At 35.4% G+C, this 19868-nt stretch overlaps 1 pseudogene; it reads left to right on the top strand.

The window, feature by feature from the left end:
• Positions 1–1354: 1354 nt before the first annotated feature.
• Positions 1355–19868, top strand: part of LOC116125722 — a 45170-nt pseudogene continuing 26656 nt past the window's right edge.

Raw genomic sequence — 19868 nt, forward strand, 5'->3', positions numbered from 1 at the left:
TTTCTATTCCGGAGATGGAATAAAGATGAACAAAAGTTGGTTTATATTTTGGAAGGCTAGGTCATCTCTTATTTCAAGCCAATTATACTTAATTATAAAACGAATTAGTATCCTCTTAAACTACCAAATTCAGCAGTCTAATTGGTTGAGTTTAACCTGCCTACATCCACGGATGAGAGAAATCCACTATAGTTTCATGAACACGATATAGAAGAGTACACAACACCATAAACCCAGTGCATAAAATCAAAAGGAAACATCCTAGTTTCTAACCATGCTCAACCTAGAACCTAGAGCGAAAACAACCATAGTTTCTAAGACACTCTACTCATGGTGTTTAATAACCCTTACATCAAATACCCAATATTCTCACATTCTCTCATAACCTTGAATTGGTTATCACCCCTAATTTATAGGTAGTATATGAGATATTCTGTTCTTAATAGGATTCATATTTCAATTCCTAATTGGACTCTTATAATTCTATTCCTATTTAGAATTGTATTCTTTATTAAAGAGTTTTCCTAAAGAGATACAATTTTATATGGGAACAAATAGGAAAACGAGCTACAATATCCCAACTATCTATGGATTAAAGGAGCTTATTTAACTGGAACTCATTATATATATAAAAAAAAAAAAAAAATTGTTGTAATGTTGTTTAGTTTTCATTCAAAGAGAGTTTGGTTTGAAAAGATAAATCAATATTTTGACATTGTTTTGCATTAAGTCGACAGTAAGACATTTTCTTAACTAGATAACCAACAATTTTTTTCTATAAAAAAAATTAATTAGAAACTTTTTTTTTATCAAGAAATTAGTACAATATAATCTCTTTAAAAGTTTAAAAAAAGAAAAAATTATGCATTATTGTAACTCCGGATAATAAAGTATCATGGTTGAAAAAGGGCAAAATAATAAAACAATCATTAGTTGAATAAGAATGGTGTTAAGAATTCAATTTTCAAAACTCAGGGGTGATAAAGGAAATATTCTCCATTCAAAAAGCCTTCGTTTCAAGTTAAATAACTCCAGGATTCAATATAAATACAATCCTTATGTTGTCTAGATATATATTGTCTTCAAACTCCCCAAAACTAAATATATATTACTTCACCTGAGAAAATTGCTTAGATTTTAGTTCTTAAACATCCTTCTCTCGTTGCTATTCATGGGTTTCTTGAGAAAGTTTAGAAATCTCTTCTTCTAGAAAGATTTCACTATGGAGGCTGCGGATTCTATAAAGGCTTCAAAGCTTGGGCAGCGTCAGCAAATTCCTAGGTTTGTTCTCCTATGAGCTTTTCTTGAGTAAAGAAAAATCTGTTTCGTGTTGTTACTTGTTCTAAAAGTAACCATGGAGAGGTACAATTTCATAAAAGAAATTGGCAGTGGAACTTTTAGAAGCGTATGGAAAGCTATCAATAAGCAATCTGGAGAAGTTTTGGCGATCAAATCATTGAAGAAAAGGTATCATTCCTGGGAGGAATGCAAGAATTTGAGGAAAGTGAAGTCACTACGGAAACTTAATCATCTGAACATTGTGAAGCTCAAAGAACTTGTGAAGGAAAACGATGTTGTATACTTTGTGTTTGAGTTCATGAATTGTAACTGTTAAGCCAAAAATCTGAAAACAAACTATAACAAACACACAAGAATTAAATAAAAAAGCACACAAACACCAAGATTTACCCTAGTTCACTTGCTGACGATTTGAGCAAGCTACATCCACGTTGAGCTCCGGAAGTGGGGAGCTCGCTGCACTACTACTAATATTGAATCAACAATTACAACCCTATTCAAGAAAACGCCCAAGATCTCCCTCTGTCAACCTGAAAACAACCCGTAACCTGACCCTAGAGAGACTCTACCTGGAATCCCTAGAAGAAGAGTTATCATGCCCTTCATCGAATGATTAACACCCAATCACTCAAGAATCACTAAAGTTACAACACAATTTCATATCAATTTTTCAAACCCTAATCAGAGAACACAACAACTACAAAGAATGCTTCGAAGAGAGAATTGGGGTGAACTGAAATTTTTTCTTCCCTTTTATATCGTTGACCCATAGAGTGATCTCCAACCATTCGATCGAAGTTGGATCTATGGTCGGGATCCGGATCAAAACTGACCCAAACGACAACGTTCCACTAATCTCCCATACAGTGACGTTTCGAGCATTCACTTCAACAATCTCCACCCTGAATGCTTGAAACTCCTCTAGTACAGTAAGCCCCAACCAGATCCCTCATAGCTCTTGCCCCCCACTGCTTACTTCACGAACAAGAAGTCCAAGCAGTGCTTGAACTTGGCAGGGGAGAGAATCTTTGTTCCCATATCAGCAGGATTATCTTCAGTGGAAATTTTCCTCATGTCAATCACTCCTTGAATGACTAAGTCCCTTACAAAATGAAAGCAAACATCTACCTGCTTTGTCTTTTCATAATAAATTGGATTCTTGCTTAAGCGTATTGCGCCTTGACTGTCAGAGTATATGATTACCTTCCCCTCTGTCAGATTTGATTAAGCTAATAAACCTTGCAGCCAAAGGGCATCCTTGAACACATCGGCAATGGCAATATACTCAGCTTCAGTCAATGAGAGTGCCACTATAGGCTGAAGCTGAGACTTCCAGCTTATACAATTTCCACCAAGAGTGAAGTAATACGAAGTAGTTGACTTTCTAGTATCCTTGTCACCTACAAAATCCGAATCTACAAAGCCAACCAAGTCAAGTGAAGCATGCTTTTTACAAAACTCTAACCCAACATTCAAAGAACTGTTAATATACCTTAACACCCACTTTAAGGCAGCCTAGTTTTCATTGCCAGGGTTAGCCATAAATCAACTCAACAAAGAAATGGCAAAAGATAGATACGGTCCAATGCTTATCATCTCATACATCAAGGATCCAACTACATTAGCATAGGGGACATATTCCATTTTTATTAATTCTGCTTCAGTTTTTGGGCATTGACCCTTATTTAGCACAAAATGGTTTGCAAGAGGCATAAAAACCAGTTTGGAATCTGCCATTCCAAACTTTGATACCAATTTACTAAGGTATGATTGTTGACTAACTTTCAGCTCATATTTGCTCCTATTTCTAGTTATAATCATTCCTAGAATCTTCTTTGCGTTTCCTAAGTCTTTCATGTCAAATTCAGCCTTGAGTATGCCCTTTAGTTCAAGTATCTTTGACTTAGACTATCTAACTAGCAACATATCATCCACATACAATAGTAGATATATAGGCATGTTCTCATTCAAGGTAAAGTGAAAGCAACTATCATATCTACTCCTAGTAAACCTTATGCTTAGAATGAAAGTGTCAAACCTTTTGTACCACTGCCTAGGGGACTGTTTCAGCCCATATAAGGACTTATGCAAGAGGCAAACATGGTCAAGTACTCTATAGTCTACAAAGCCTACCGGTTAGCACATGTAAATTTTCTCTTCTAAATTTCCATGCAAGAAGGTAGTGGTCAAATCCATTTGTTCTAACTCTAGGTTATGATGGGCTACTATGGAAAACATTAGTTTAATGGTCTTGTACTTTACTACGAGGGAAAAGACTTCATTGAAGTATATCCCCTCACGTTGGGTGTACCCCTTAGCCACTAACCTAGCTTTGCACCTAGGTAGGTCAGTAGCCAAAACACCATATTTTATCTTAAACAACCATTTACACTGGATCAACTTCTGGTCCTTTGGTTTAGGAACCAAGGACTAGGTTTTGTTTACCTCAAGTGGCCTCATTTTCTCTTCCATTGTTTCCCTCAACTTTTTCCTTCTCCTGGAACTCATAGCTTCCTCATATGAGTCAGGTTCTGTCCTCTGCACCTCCATTCCTACAATTGAGGATATAAAAATTAGTTCAACATATGAAAATCTGGCAGGGGGCCTTACCTCTCTCCTTATTATGTCCCTTGCAAGTTGATAATGCCCCAGTTCATCATGTTGTGGTTCATGTGCATCTGCTATAGCTTCTTTATCTTCTAATTCAGGACCATTGGCTCTTGGTTGAGTTTCAAGGACATGTTCATCTTTAGGTTGGGGTGGTTCAACTTGCTGTACCATAGGCTCCACCTCAATTTTGTGTAATCTCAATGGAGTGGTTTGAATTTTCATCATGGTTAATAGACCTTCATTAAACACCACATCCCTACTTATGATGATTTTTACCCGTGGTGACTCTCTATCCCAAAGTCTATATCCTTTAATCCCTTCTTGATTGTGGACTTGGACTCTAACTTCCCTCCTACTGTGTGTGCATAGGCTGCACACCCAAACACTCTTAGGTGACTAAGATCAGGCCTTCTCCCAACCCACACCTCTTCGAGGCATTTGAAATCTATAGCTGTGGATGGACTTCTGTTTATCAGGTAGGCTGCAGTGGCCAAGGCCTCTCCCTAAAAGATATTTGGCAACCTTGAGGTGAATAATAAGCATCTTACCTTTTCTAGGAGGGTCCTATTCGTCCTCTTAGCAACCCCACTTTACTGATGAGTTTTTCTTATTGTTCTATGCCTTAGAATGCCTTGCTCACTACAAAATCTATCAAATTCAGCATCGTAGAACTCTAGGCCATTATTAGTTCTTAAGGCTTTCACTCTCTTTTCTAACTAATTATCTACAAGTAACTTCCACTCCCTAAACTTGGACAGGGCTTGATCCTTAGTTCTTAGAAGGTAGACCCACACCTTTCTATTGTAATCATCCACAATAGACATAAAATAGTTGTTTCCCCCATGGAACCTGACTTTTCAGGCCCCCACTGTTAGTGTATGCCCTAGGAACCAATCATGTTGTCGGTTTCAGGGCATTATATCTTGTAAATACTCTTTTGAGAATGGAAGAAAGAGTTTTGTTTTCACATGTTGTTTACTGCTCCATTTATACTATTTATAATGCATGTGAAATGTATGGATGATACGGATCTTTAGAAGATCAAATCATCGAAGCATTCCTTATGTAAGTAATGTTAATTGGGCAATAACATTTCATAGTAGACATGTTGAATGCCTCAATTGAATATCATGTGATGGTATTAGTGTGGATGATTATAAGAGGTATATCACTAAGGCATTAACATGGATAAAAGGTTGGTGAATTGTTTATCGAATATGACTGATTACTATGAATCACATGGACATTTAGAATGTGGTCAATGACACATCGTAGGATCGTACTAGTGTACCACTGATCGTTAGACCTGAAACATCATGGTTGGACTCGACATAGAATGCATATGATTCATATGTTGTATATACATGAGACTAGTCATGTCTTGTGTAAGAAGCCGGTTTGATCATATATTATTCATGTGCGAGGACAAGTGATGGTCAAGATGGGATTTGTTGACTCGAAATAGTTTGGTCCCGAGTTCCCAGGCGAATGTCAATAAACATTGGGAAAAGGAAATCTCTGACCAGAGTACAAAATAGTCATATGAAAAGGAGTTTCATGATAACACGTTCTATTGTATTGATTGACAATTTGGATAAAGATTAAGTTAAGGGTTTTGACATACCATGAACCTATACTTAATCGAGATTACACGACGAAGGGATTTTACTGCATAAAATGTACGATTGGGAAAAAAGGTTCATTGGAGTTTAACGTCATTGTGGCTTAAGGGCTATGGAGCATTGCTAGATGCTTACCATGATCGGTGGGAGTTTTTATCATAAAGAGTTATCATGAAACATATCGGATTGCGATATTGGGCCCATGGCTAGGTTATATTGAACCTAAGTGGTCACACCTAAAAAACAAGTATGAGAAGAGAGAGTAATACATATCATTAAAGGTTAATGATATTCAGATGTAAACTTGTGTATCCGAATTTATGTATTAGTGAGAAATGATTACTCATGGAAGTTAGCACTTTCCAAGCGTAATAAGTTAATTTGTTCATTATTGGATTAGATTCAATTATGGACTAAAATATATTATTGAATTGAATTCAGTAATGAGTCAAATATTAAATGAGATTATTTTATATGCCTTGATTATAAATTTGTTTAAATCAAGGATTTAATATTAAGAAGTTAATATTAAATTGAAATGATTTCAAGGACCTTGGATCAATAACGATTTAATATTAAGAGTTAACATTTAATTGAAATTAGTTCAAAGACTTGAAAACAATATTAAATTTGTATTAAGGGTTAATAGAAGATTCATATTAATTCAAGGACTTGAGAGCAATTTCAAATTATTGCAAAATGGTCCTTGTATATAAATAAGTGATATTCCCAAATTTAATCTAATTTTTCATTTTGATTGAAAATCTCTGTCTTGAGCTCTCAAGGCCGGCTCTCTTTTCTTCATCTTGGGGTGGACTTTACTTTGAGGATTCTCATTAAATTTGCTGAAGATCTTGAACTCCTTTTCAAGTTACAAAAGTTGTAAAGCATAAAAGGTAACAATTTCACCCCTTTAGTTTCAATAACATGTCATATGACCTTATACCATGTTTTACACCAATTTTACCCTTTCTAAGCATGAATTCTTTCACCCACAGATCAGAATGGAGATACTCAAAGCAACTAGTGGCTAGGTGAGTTCTCTTTGGGAAGCTCACCCTATGTTGCTTACCTAAAACACAATTCTCGCAGAATTCTAGGGTGGAAACAGACTCTTTACCAAACATTCCGTAGTTACTCAGAATATTTAACCCTTTTTGGCCTATATGGCCCATTCTAAGGTACCATTTTTTAGTAATTGACAGGTTTAAGCAGACTAAGGCAGTATTGAAACAATCTGAATAGAAATCATCACATAGGATATATAAGCCATTTCTTTTCCCCCTTTCAGAATCAGGTTTTGGTTTCTATATGCATTCAACCACCCATTTTCAGCCCTGTAGCAAAACCTATTTCATCTAAGGTTCCTAATGAGATAATGTTCCTCTTGAGTTCAGGGATGAACCTAACTTTAGTTTGTTTTATAAATTTCCCCCCACTAAGCTTGAGTATTATACTACCGATACCTTTTACTCTACAAGCATTGTTATTCCCCACAAACACAATCTCATTTTCATAGTCTTCAAAATCTTGAAACCATTATCTGTTTGGGTTCATATGGAATGATCACCCTAAGTCTAATACCCACTCTCTAGCACTGTCTGATATAGACACAGTAAGGACCTCTGGTTCTTCTACTAGGCTTTTAGTGGAGGAAAGATTACTCTCNGATAGTCTAGTGGAGGCTCACGCCCCACAGATGTTATGTGATGATGCAATTTATACTCTTATGAATCCATTTGTTGAAGAGATATCTAGCTTGAGTGTCGTGTCTGAGATTCAGGAGGTTAGTGCGTATATAGCTAGGTCGCCCACTCTAAAGCGTCGACCTTGGAACAGCAAGTATGAACCCTTACCATCTTTGTCTAAGACGACACAACTGAGGTCAATTAAGTCTCCACCAGTCTTAGAGTTGAAGGCTTTGCCTGATACTCTAAAGTATGTTTTCCTAGGACCCAACAAGACCTTACCCGTGATCATTGCCGCCAACTTAGATAGTGAGCAAGAGGAAAGATTAGTGGCGGTCTTGACAACACATAAGAAAGCAATCGGTTGGTCGGTAGCCGATTTGCGAGGGATTAGCCCTTCTTTGTGCATGCATCACATATTTTGTGAGGAGAATGCTAAACCGGTGCATGAAGCTCAAAGAAGGTTAAACCCGAACATGAAGGAGGTGGTGAAGAAAGAGGTGATCAAATGGCTTGATACGGGTATCATTTACCCTATATCCGACAGCCAATGGGTGAGTCCAACCCATGTTGTACCTAAGAAGAGTGGCCTCACCATTGTTGAAAATGAAAAAGTGAGCGAATTCCTACCCGTACTCCTACAGGATGGAGAGTTTGCATTGATTATAGGACGCTCAACCTAGCCACTAGGAAAGATCATTTTCCGCTCCCATTTATTTACCAAATCCTAGAAAAACTTACAGGGCAAGCTTTCTATTGTTTTCTGGATGGCTATTCCGGATATAACCAAGTACCAGTTGCCCCTGAAGACCAAGAAAAGACCACGTTTACATGTCCTTTTGGTACGTTTGCCTTTCGTTGCATGCCCTTCGGGTTGTGCAATGCACTGGCAACGTTTCAAAGGTGCATGTTATCGATATTTTCTGACATGGTGGGCATAGATCCAAGAATGGTGCAACAAAAGTTTGTGCTATAATTGCGATGAGCGCTTTCAACCTGGGCATCACTATAGGTCCAAGTTCTTTCTCTTGTTGATGGAGGAGGATGATGAGCAGGAGGATGAACCGGGATAATTGATGTTAATGGTGTCGTACCTTGCAACCTTGAGGACAAGGTTAAGCTGAAGGGAGAGGCAATGTTAGGATTATTTTAGAATTAGGATAATTATGTTAAGTCTTTTATAATTATGCTATTATCTTATTAGGATAGAATTAGGATTATCTTATTATCCTTTTATAATTATGATAGAATATCTTATTAGATTTGAATTAGGCAATTNGTTAATGTTTTCTTATAATATCTATTAGGGAGTAGACAATACCACTTTGCAGTTGGAAGTTTCCTAATTGTGTCTTGATAATTTAAGTTGTCTGAGTTTGTGGGATGATAATTCTGTCAAGAAACACCAACTTAAGTGAAGTCTTCAACTATGTAAGCAGAAGATTCTTGTTCCAATCAGAATGAGCAGGTATGTATAACCTTTTAGTTTCAGTTTAAGATGTATGAACTAAAATAATCTCCTAGTGCTCATTTTTGCCTAAAAAAGAAAATCCTCAATCTACAATTATTTGATTAATTCTACTATCTCTTCTTTGCTTGCTGATGATTTTTCAATTTTCAATATTTTTGAGTATACCTCTTCTTTAAACATTGGGCACTATATAGGTATTAAGTGAGTTTTCATAAACAATCTATGAAATCTATCTAAAGATTGTAATTTAAAACAATGGTCATTTATCCACAGTCAAATGAGAAAGAATGCTATATCCAAAATATTTGGTTTAGTTGCATTTTAACCCAAAGAGAAGTCATATAAAATTCTTGTTAATCTTCTTCCTTATTGTTTGAAATCATATTGCTTCTCTTTACATCATTTTTGTGGATACCTGGACACGTGAGATAACAAGATAGAGATCTTATCAAGAGTACTATAAACTATAAAATGGATCTGCAGCAACTGTTCATTCCCCTTCTAGTCCTATAATAATCTACATGCCTATTAAAGCTTCACATTCTACGCATGGAATCACTTCAGTATTGATAAATTCATAAAAGGTTATTGTGCAGATGAGAGGATCTTCTTCTATGCTAAGGGTGAGGTCTAGTTGACATATTTTAGATGTGGTCTGTTATTATTTACTGTTGTTTTAGGCCTGACATTGTTTTTATTTAATATTTTGGTCAGTGTGCTTGTGTGCTTGGTATATCCATATCACTAAGTTTTCATGGTTAGTTAGAACTTGGAAGAATGTTCTTGACTCCAAATTTTTTGATTGAGCTAGTGGGGGTTGAGTTGGCTGAGACAGTAAGGGAGTGGATATTGACTAGCATTAAGTCTGAGATAGTAAGGGAGTGGATATTGCGCTAGCATTGAGTTGACTCCAAATTTTTTGACTAAGACAGTAAGGAAGTGGATATTGCACTAGCATTGAGTCTTGTTACATGGTGCAAGAAATCTCTGGTTTGTTGATTGCTCACCTACCAATGAGTGTCATCATTATAATGTATATTTTGGATGATATATTACATTGTCATTACTCTAAAAGACAGAATTTTGATGGGGCATTGTTTTTCATTTGTTTCCTATTCCTATTTGTACAAAGTCAACTGTTGCTTTAAGCATAAATATAAATTGGACGTGCTATGGACCTAAAAATTTGGGGAAAAGGCCTAAAGGTACATTCACTACTCAGCGTCCTACACATTTTAAAAAATGAAACAATACATATGAAGCTATGTCAAAGTGCTGCCATAACAGATAGGGAGCTCTACGGTTTCTGTACTGATTAATATTGTTTCATTTGCAGGGTTATGCTGTGTATCTTTTATGGAAGATTTTTCTATTCAGGATATTTCTGCCGTGTTCAGAAACATTTTACACAAGTTAAATGTCGCAATTTTAACCATCATTTATTGTAGCTAGTATTGTATTTTGAGAGCAAAAATGGTGGAGGGGCATATTGTTCTGGTATTTTGATTTCCTCATTGATTGAATTTTCTTTCTGGGTTTTAGATGTGTAAAGCATAACACATTTTTTTTTAAAATAATGTCTCTACAATTTTCTGTGTTCCAAATTTCACTCAGTCATGGTTTCTAGGGATTTTTGAATGGATGGGATGAAGGGCAGAATAGGGAAGAAAAGAAGAGAGTGATTAATTTTGACTTGGTTATGAGGTTTTTGGCTTTACTATTTGCTCTTTGGCTGCCATAATTATGGGGGTGAATAAGCAGACTAAGGTTGTTTCTATCAGGCTCTTCACCAATAAGCCTCCTGCAAATTTTTTTTATTGCTAAGTGGCAGTTCCAGTTTGCCTTCCCATAAGTTCATTAATTTGCAGAGTTATTGGACTAACCGGAAATCAATTAAACTTTCTTTTTTCGAGTAGAGTTATTGGACTGATTTTGTCTTAGAAGCTATGGATCTCTCTCCTTCTAAGTGGCACATTGATAATTTTAGAGACGATGTGTGTTCTCTTTTTATTTTGATTTATCTATTTTCTACACTTTTTAATACCTTTTTCCCCTTTTTTTTTTTTTTTTAAAATTTAACACTTGTGGAGTTTTGGTCATTTGCAGGGTGAATTGACAACTTTGGATGATATGAAGAAAGTATGGATCTCTAGAAAGTTCATTTCAATTTATGACGCTAGGCTTTCTACCAACTTGTTCTTCTTTATGCAATCACTATATGCCAATACAATTCTTAAGCTTTGAGAATTGAGATATTTGATTCATTTTATTTGCTTATATATATGTTAACGCAAGAATGTTGAAGTTTATGTTTCCCCTACTGAGCTTAGTTTCATAATTTGGTGAGAAGGATGTTGGAAAAGAACATGTTTTTGTGTGAACCTTACAGAATACCCATATTGAATTTGCATATGAGAAGTATGTTTACATAGATAAGAAATTTAATATGTTATGTTTTTGCTTTTATACATTTGTCATGATTTCACAATATCACCATTTTATGATTTTTCTACCTTCCTTTTTAATTAACAGATTATTTGCTAGCTCTAGAATTCATCATCTTTCTCCACATGGACTTGGTAAGTTGAATAGTTTATTATAAAAGTATTTCCAAATGACTCTTTATATGACCTAAATTCTTTATTATAAAGAGTTAATCCATAAAAATAAGAGTCCAACAGACTTTTATTCTTTAAATATAAATTAAAGAGTGAGTTTGACTTTCAACATTTAGAGAGTCAAATTTCACTCTATCATAATTTTAAATAATAAATTGCAAGTTTCTATATTTTATTTGTGATTAATTTTTCCTATTAAGTTTCTTTCTTGAAAAAACATATTATCTCTTTTATAATTTAAAGAGTCTATTGGATTTGAATAAAAATTTTGTTCTTAATATTCAAAAATCGATGAAAATGTTCTTTATTTATATGAAAAATGCTCTTTAAAATTGAGAACACCATTTGAGATACTCTAACATTGCAAAGTTATGGTGCCCTCGGGAAAAACAATTATATGGAGTCATTAAGCAAGCTATATCTCATATGTTTGTGTTGTTTCTTATTCAGGTATGGAAACTAATGAGGATGTGCTGACGAAGGTGCATAACTAGAAAATCTAGATGAATTTATGTCCTTTCAACTCGATCTATTATTCCCCTATTTGAAGTTTTGTCAATCCTGTAACATTTTTTCTATTTGTGTGTCTCAATTTCATATCATGTTAAAGAGGCTGCACAGCGATAATATGTTGAAAACATAGAGCATGTTACTGAGTGATCAAAAGGTGTTAGCTGAGAGATAGTGAGAAGTGCATGTTACAGCTCAAAAATCAAGTAATGTTAAAAAAAATTTGGTACTTGAGTAGATCATATCACGAACCTTACGACACAAGCATGCCAAAGTCACCATGTAAATGTAATCATACTTTATTGATTGTATTCCATAGGAAATGCTTCCAAGCCTTTTTCATTGAAATAAGGCATTAACACGACACATTATTTTACAACCCGTCCTGCCCCAATCGGACTCGGAACCTTCACCAGGACTTGTGCTTGTAAATGTTCCTGTTTATTCAAAACCCTAAAAATAGGACATCAATCCATGACAATTGATGATTGAATGTAGTTGTTTGAAGAGAATTATCGGTGAGTGTACTGTGGCACTGGCGTGATTTTTGGTGAAGTGAATCGATCGAAATCGCAAACAAATGTTCCCAAGAAAAATCCTTTTGTTGTCGGATCGTGGGGAGGTGAACTGGGAGGGGGAGATGAGTTTTGGTCAAGGAGGCTAAGGGAGCGTTTTTTCGAGGTGATGGGAGTGCTTGTCGTCGGAAATAGCTCTATTTGTCGAGCCAGACAGTGTCTTTGGGTGTTTTTGCAAGATTTCAAACATATAGGACTTACAGTAAATTTTTAGAGGGCATTTTGTGTAGATTAAAACCTTTGGACAACGTATTGATCCGGGAATGTCCAAACTGGTCAAACCAAGACCTACACCCATCAAATGTCAACCCAACCGGCCACTTTGCTAGTTTCACCTCGGTTGGGGTTTTAAAACATTGAATACAAAGATAAATGTAAAAAGTATGTTACTATTGAAAGCTTTCTGGTATTTGAAAGGTTCCAAAATAGTTGAACAAATGATGATATTCTATATGCTCCCAAAACTATGATAACTGTATTTGATTAGGACTTTTTTTTCTCTTAGATTTATGAGGTATCCTCATTTCCCACCTTTGGAATCTGCCTAATCCTCGAGACTAAACAAAACACCTAGTACTGCATGATCACTTTCTATAAAAGCTTAATTGACAGTTTGTTTGTGTGGACACCCTGGCTAGACTAATTCGAAAACAAGGTTCACCAGTCGTGTGTTTATTTTTTTGAACGTGACACCAAACGCCGGGATGAATTCCCGATGCAGGTAGGGCGGGTGATCGAGATGCGGTAGGGTCTCTTTTAAAATGTAAAAACTTAAATTAGTTTATTCTCTTTTTTTTCTCTTACTCTTGTTGATAATAGGTCAGAGATTGGCCTAAAACAATATTTTCTTTAAAGATTTATTATATGAATTCGCGTTTCTTTTCAAATTTATTTGTATGACGTTAATCACTACAAGGAAGACTATTTGATGTCGAGAAATTTAAACAATCATCGGCTCATGTAACCAACGTACTCTATGACCTACTGTCGAATACAATTATCATATTTATGTTCCAATCAATGTCCATTCTATCCCGACTCGAACACCAACTATGCTGTCCCGTTCTGAAAACAACAGTAATACTGACCGCATTAAGAATGTAAGGTACCTTCTTTTCACTTTGCCCAACATCATGGGGCATCAAAAAACCATTGTGTCATAGCGGAAAACTAAATATAGGCATTTCATATTTGTGTTATCTTTATGAGTCAATTGATTGAAAGCCAGTCTTGAAAAGATGTACAGAGTCTTGTATGCATGTTTAATCAGAGGTTACTACGACATAACCATTGCTACACAAAGATACGATGAACAAACAAAGAAGGAGAATTTACACAACTTCTACAACTAAAGCTTCTTAAAATCAAACAACAAGCATGAATTAAAAGCTATTCTAATAGTCTCTTAGGTCTCACAATTAATTTAAACTCCTAATAGACAAAATGCCCAACCTTCAATAACTTTTGTCAAATCTCTGATCCAAACTTTACAAACCTAAGGGGCAATGTGGTCGTCTCAATTTTGGTGATGGACACTTACGGTATTGTCATGGTTTGGTGCCGTCACATTTTACTGCGAAAAGATCCTCTATCCAAATTATTGAAAGACTAGTACTCACGCTACGAGTCCACATGTTCCTAGTCCATGCCGAACGACAATCCTATCGATCAAGTGAAGTGATGAAGAATTAAACTGACCGAATAATGATTTGATCAATTGGATATAGGTATCATTGATCGACACCCTGCCATTTTGTCATTTATATTGACCGTCTAAGTCTGTCGACCATCTTTCGAATGCATTTGGCAGAGAGCTCTTTTCCTAACACGAACCAAACCTAAGGATCGGCACTTTCTCATAATGTATTTTGTTGGTTTATTAGTAAGATATCTATATTCTATAATTTTTCGTCATTTCAGTTTTTAAGATGGTGTCTATCAGCAAAGTATTGGTTACTTTTGTGAATGCCCACCACTGTACAGTGCAACATAGTCATCAAATAATGCGGGCTTGAATTGTTTTGAAGACTCCACGACGATTTACTCCTACACCATTCACCACTTTGTTCAGTTTTCCAAACATTGGCCAAGTTGCTAAGAAATGAGGAGAACACTTACAATGTCTCCCCCAGAAGTTATACCATAATACTCCCGCTTTAGGAGTTTAAAATTTTTGGTAGAACACACCCAATTGTGCCCAAAATTAAAGACCGCAAATTAATGATGAGCCTCAGGTGAGTACTGTTAGGAATTCTTTTAGAATTAGGAATAATTTATGTTAAGTATTTCATATTATTTCTTTTATAATATTTAAATCTTTAATAATGTTACTTATTTATCTATAGAATAAGAATTAAGGATCTAATCCTTATTACTCCTTTTATAATTATGATAGAATATCTTATTAGATTTGAATTAGGCAATTAGAGTCCTTTTGAGAGTCATTTGGAATCAAGCTTAAGGCTATATAATAGCCCAAATCTAGATTGTAATTATCAATGAAGAATTTTGTCAATTAATCTCTCTATCTCTTGTTCTTAGAGATCTTTATTCCTCATATAAACAGATCTTATCCCAAACCCTATCAAGTTCATATAGTCAATGTCATGGAAGATTGAGGATTAAGAGAATAATAGACTAAATTTTATATATAACTACAAATGAATCTTAATGAATGAGTATATGATACCAAGGCCAGCTCAAAGGGTAGGCAGGTGAGGCATCTGCCTAGGGCCCCCAAAAAAATAGGGCAAAAAAGGGCCAAATTTTTTATAAATTTTTTTTTTTTTTGAATATATTACAAAAATAAAAATAGTATATAATTTCTTATCTAGGACAATCCAAGGGGCTCCTCCAAAAAATGAAAGGCCCAAATTTATTATAAACGTTTTTACATATATTCCCACCCAAAGTTTGACGAAATAGTAAGTTTATACCTCTAGTTTCATATATTCTAATTCACACCCCTAAATTAACACATTGAATTTCTTTTAACAATGAAAGGCTAAAATGGTCATTTACATATCTCAAATTACTCACCTCTATTTCAATCCCAAAATTCGGCATACACATAAATCATCTCCACTCCTCTTCTACCGCCGGCCGTTCGAAGCTGATTCCGGTTGATTTTCTCACCAAAATCGACTGGAACCATCACTTTATCATTTTCTAAGTGTTTTCCCAGCCTTAATAGCCCTCAATTTGACCAATTTTTTACGAATCTCGCAACTAGCTCCACCGCGTACAATAGCCATTTCAAGCCTTTTCGGCATGTACCTGACATCGTTGGCCTTCCCTAACACCACCATCTTCCTCCCTTCAGCCTTCTAACCAAAACCCCTTTCATACCTCATCTGTTTACTCTGCCATAGTTGGCCACCGATACCTTTTGGGCCATGACTTCTCCAGTCTTTTCTGGTCAATCCTAACATTGGAAATCACCCATTTCACCACCCATCACTTCTCCAGCATCTGCTCTCCAAATCCCCCCACCAACCTAACCTCGTTAGCCCGCTGGTCAATGTCCACCTCTCCTAGTGATTTTGCATCTCAAAAGGCAAGAAAATATATTAGAAATAATTTTTTTAATATATGCTTATATTATTAGAAGGCCCCCAAAGTAACTTTTGCCTAGGGTCACAAATGTTCTTGAGACGATCTTGTTTCTGTATTCTAAATTTCACTCAGTCATGGTTTTTAGGGATTTTTGAATGGATGGGATGAAGGGTAGAATAGGGAAGAAAAGAAGAGTGATTATTTTGACTTGGTTCTAAGGTTTTTGGCTTTACTATTTGCTCTTTGGTTGCCATAATTATGGGGGTGAATAAGCAGACTATGGTTGTTTCAATCAGGCTCTTCACCAATAAGCCTCCTGCAAATTTTTTTGATTGCTAAGTGGCAGTTACAGTTTGCCTTCCCATAAATTCATTAATTTGCAGAGTTATTGGACTAATGGAAAATCAATTAAACTTTCTTTTTTTGAGTAAAGTTATTGGACTGGTTTTGTCTTAGAAGCTATGGATCTCTCTCCTTTTAAGTGGCACATTGATAATTTTAGAGACGGTGTGTGTTCTCTTTTTATTTACATTTATCTATTTTCTACGCTTTTTAATACCTTTTCCCTTTTTTTTTTTTTTTTTTTTTTAACACTTGTGGAGTTTTGGTCATTTGCAGGGTGAATTGACAACTTTGGATGATATGAAGAAAGTATGGATTTCTAGAAAGTTCATTTCAATTTATGAAGCTAGGCCTTCTACCAACTTGTTCTTCTTTATGCAATCATTGTATGCCAAAACAATTATTAAGCTTTGAGAATTGAGATAGTTGATTCATTTTATTTGCTTATATATATGTTAACGCGAGAATGTTGAAGTTCACATTTCTCCTACTGAGTTTAGTTTCATAATTTGGTGAGAAGGATGCTGGAAAAGAACATTTTTTTGTGTGGATGTTACAGAATACCCGTATTGAATTTGCATATGAGAAGTATGTTTACATAGATAAGAAATTTAATCTGTTATGTTTTTGCTTTTATACATTCGTCATGATTTCACAGTATCACCTTCTTATGATTTTTCTGGCTTCCTTTTTAATCAACAGATTATTTGCTAGCACTAGAATTCATCACCTTTCTCCACATGGACTTGGTAAGTTAAATAGTTTAGTATGACATAGCAAACTTATGTTGCCCTTGGGAAAAACAATTATGTGGAGTCATTAAGCGAGCTATATCTCATCTGTTTGTGTTGTTTCTTATTCCAGTATGGAAACTAATGAGGATGCGCTGACGAAGGTGCATTAACAGAAAATATAGAGTGATTTATGTCATTCAACTCGATCTATTATTCCCTATTTGAAGTTTTGTCAATCCTGTAACATTTTTTCTATTTGTGTGTCTCAATTTCATATCCTGTTAAAGAGGCTAGCAAGGCGATAGATGTTGAAAACATAGAGCATGTTACTGAGTGATCAAAAGGTGTTAGCTGAGAAGATGAGTGAGAAGTGGAATGTCTAAAGCTCAAAACATCAAGTAAATGTTTAAAAAAATTTGGTACTTCGAAACATTACGAAGCAGCCAAAGTCACCATGTTAAATGTTACATACTTAATTGGAGGTGTATTCCATAGGAAATGCTTCCAAGCCTGTTTCATTGAAATAAGGCATTAACACAAGCACTATTTTAAAACCCGTCTCGGCCCAATCGGGACTCGGAACCTTCACCAGGTTGGGCTGTAAATGTTCCTGTTTATTCAAAACCCTAAAAAATAGGACATCAATCCATGAACAATTGATGATTTGAATGTTAGGGTTTTTGAAGAGAAATTATCGGTGAGTGTAATGGTGGCAACGGCGTTGATTTTTGGTGAGTGAATCGATCGAAAATCGCAAAACAATGTTGCCAGAAAAATCCTGTTGTTGTCGGTGATTGGGGAGGTGAACGGGGGAGGGGGGAGATGAGTTTTGGTCAAGAGGCTAAGGGGAGCGTTTTCGAGGTGATGGGAGTCTTTGTCGTCGTTGGAAACAGGCTCTATTTGTCGACGCCGACAGTGGCATTTGGGTGTTTTTACAAGATTTCAAACATATAAAGACTTACAGTAATTTTTAGGGGCATTTTTGTTAGATTTAAAACCTTTGGACAACAGTTTGATCGGTCGGTCAAACTGGTCAACCAAGACCTAGCCACACCAATCAAATTGGTCAACCCAAGACCCGGCCACTTTGCTAGGTTTCACCTCGAGTTGGGTTTTAAAACATTGAATACAAGATTAAATGTAAGAAAAGTATGTTACTATTGAAAGGACTTTCTGGTATTTGAAAGGTTCCAAAATAGTTGAACAAATGATGATATTCTGATTGCTCCAAAAACTATACTGTATTTGATTGGACTTTTTTTTCTTAGATTTATGAGGTATCCTCATTCCCACATTGGAATCTGCCTAATCCTCGGGACTACAAAACACCCTACTGCATACCTTCTATAAAAGCTTAAATGACATTTTTGTGTGGAAACTAGGCTAGATAATTCGGAAAAGAAAGGTTAACATGTGTTTATTTTTTGAACTGACCAAACTGGGATGAGATTCCCGATGCATCGGGACTTTGATCTCAAAGAAAAACTTAATTAATTTATCCTTTTATGTTCTTCTCTGTTGATAATAGGGCAGAGATTGCTAAAACAATATTTTCTTTAAAAGTTATTATATGAATTCCTTTCTGTAATAAATTAATTTGTATAAGTTATCACTACAAGGAATATGATTTATTGAGATGTAACAATCATCGTGGCTCATGTAAACCAACGCTATGACACACTTCAATAAATTATCATATTATGTCCATCAATGTCATCTTATTCCGACGTCGAACAAATGCGTCAGTTCTGAAAAACGTAATACTGACGCATTAAGTTGAAGGTACCTTTTCAATTTGCCAACATCATGGGGCAAAAAAAAATTTGTCATAAGGAGAAACTAATATATGCATATATGTGTTAATCTTTATTGTCATTGAGTTGAAGCCAAGTCTTGAAAAGAGACAGAGTATAGATGTTTATCAGAGGTTACGACATAACCATATGCTAAACAAGACGAATGAAAAAACAAAGAAGATGAATTTACACAACTTTATAAAACTAAGCTTCTTAAAAATCAAGACACACATGAATTAAAGCAATTCTAACTCTTAGTCTCACATTAATTTAAAATCCTAATATAACAAAAATCTCAACCCAATATATTTTTCAAATATCGATCCAAACTTTGAAACGATAAGGGGCAATGTGGTCGTCTGCATATTTTGAACGACACTTAAGGTATTGGTCATTGTCGGTTCTATTCGGTCAAAAAGTCATCTATCCAAATGATCGACAATGACTGATACTCAAGCTATCAGTCACTGTTTGCATCATCGAATACAAGCTATCGATCAATTGAAGTGATGAAGTAAACTGATCGATAATAGATATCGATCAATTGGATAATAGGTATCGACCGACACCTGCCATTTGGTCATTTATAGTGACCGATGCCTAGGTGCCAGTCACTTTCAGTCATTTGGACAGAGAGCTTTCTGACTAACAGTGACCGATACCCAAGTATCAGTCACTTTTTACATAATGTATTTTTGTTGTTTTATTAGTAATGTTATCTGATATTCTATAATTTTTCGTCATTCAGGTTTAAGATGGTGTTTGTCAACAAAAATTTGGTTACTTTTGTGGATGCCCACCACTGTCGACAATAGTCACAAATAAATGCGGGCTTGAATTGTTTGAAGACATCAAGACGAAGTTAACTCCTACGCAGTTACACTTGTTCAGCCAAACATTGCCAAGTTGCTAGAAATGAGGAGAATGCAATTTTCCAAGAAGTTATACCATAACATACTGCTTAGAATTGAAAATTTTGGAGAACCACCCAAATTGTGCCCAAAATTAAAGAATGAAACATAGGTGAAGTATTGTTAGGATTATTTTA

Source organism: Pistacia vera, unplaced genomic scaffold (assembly GCF_008641045.1).
Source record: "Pistacia vera cultivar Batoury unplaced genomic scaffold, PisVer_v2 Contig17, whole genome shotgun sequence".
NCBI lineage: Eukaryota > Viridiplantae > Streptophyta > Magnoliopsida > Sapindales > Anacardiaceae > Pistacia > Pistacia vera.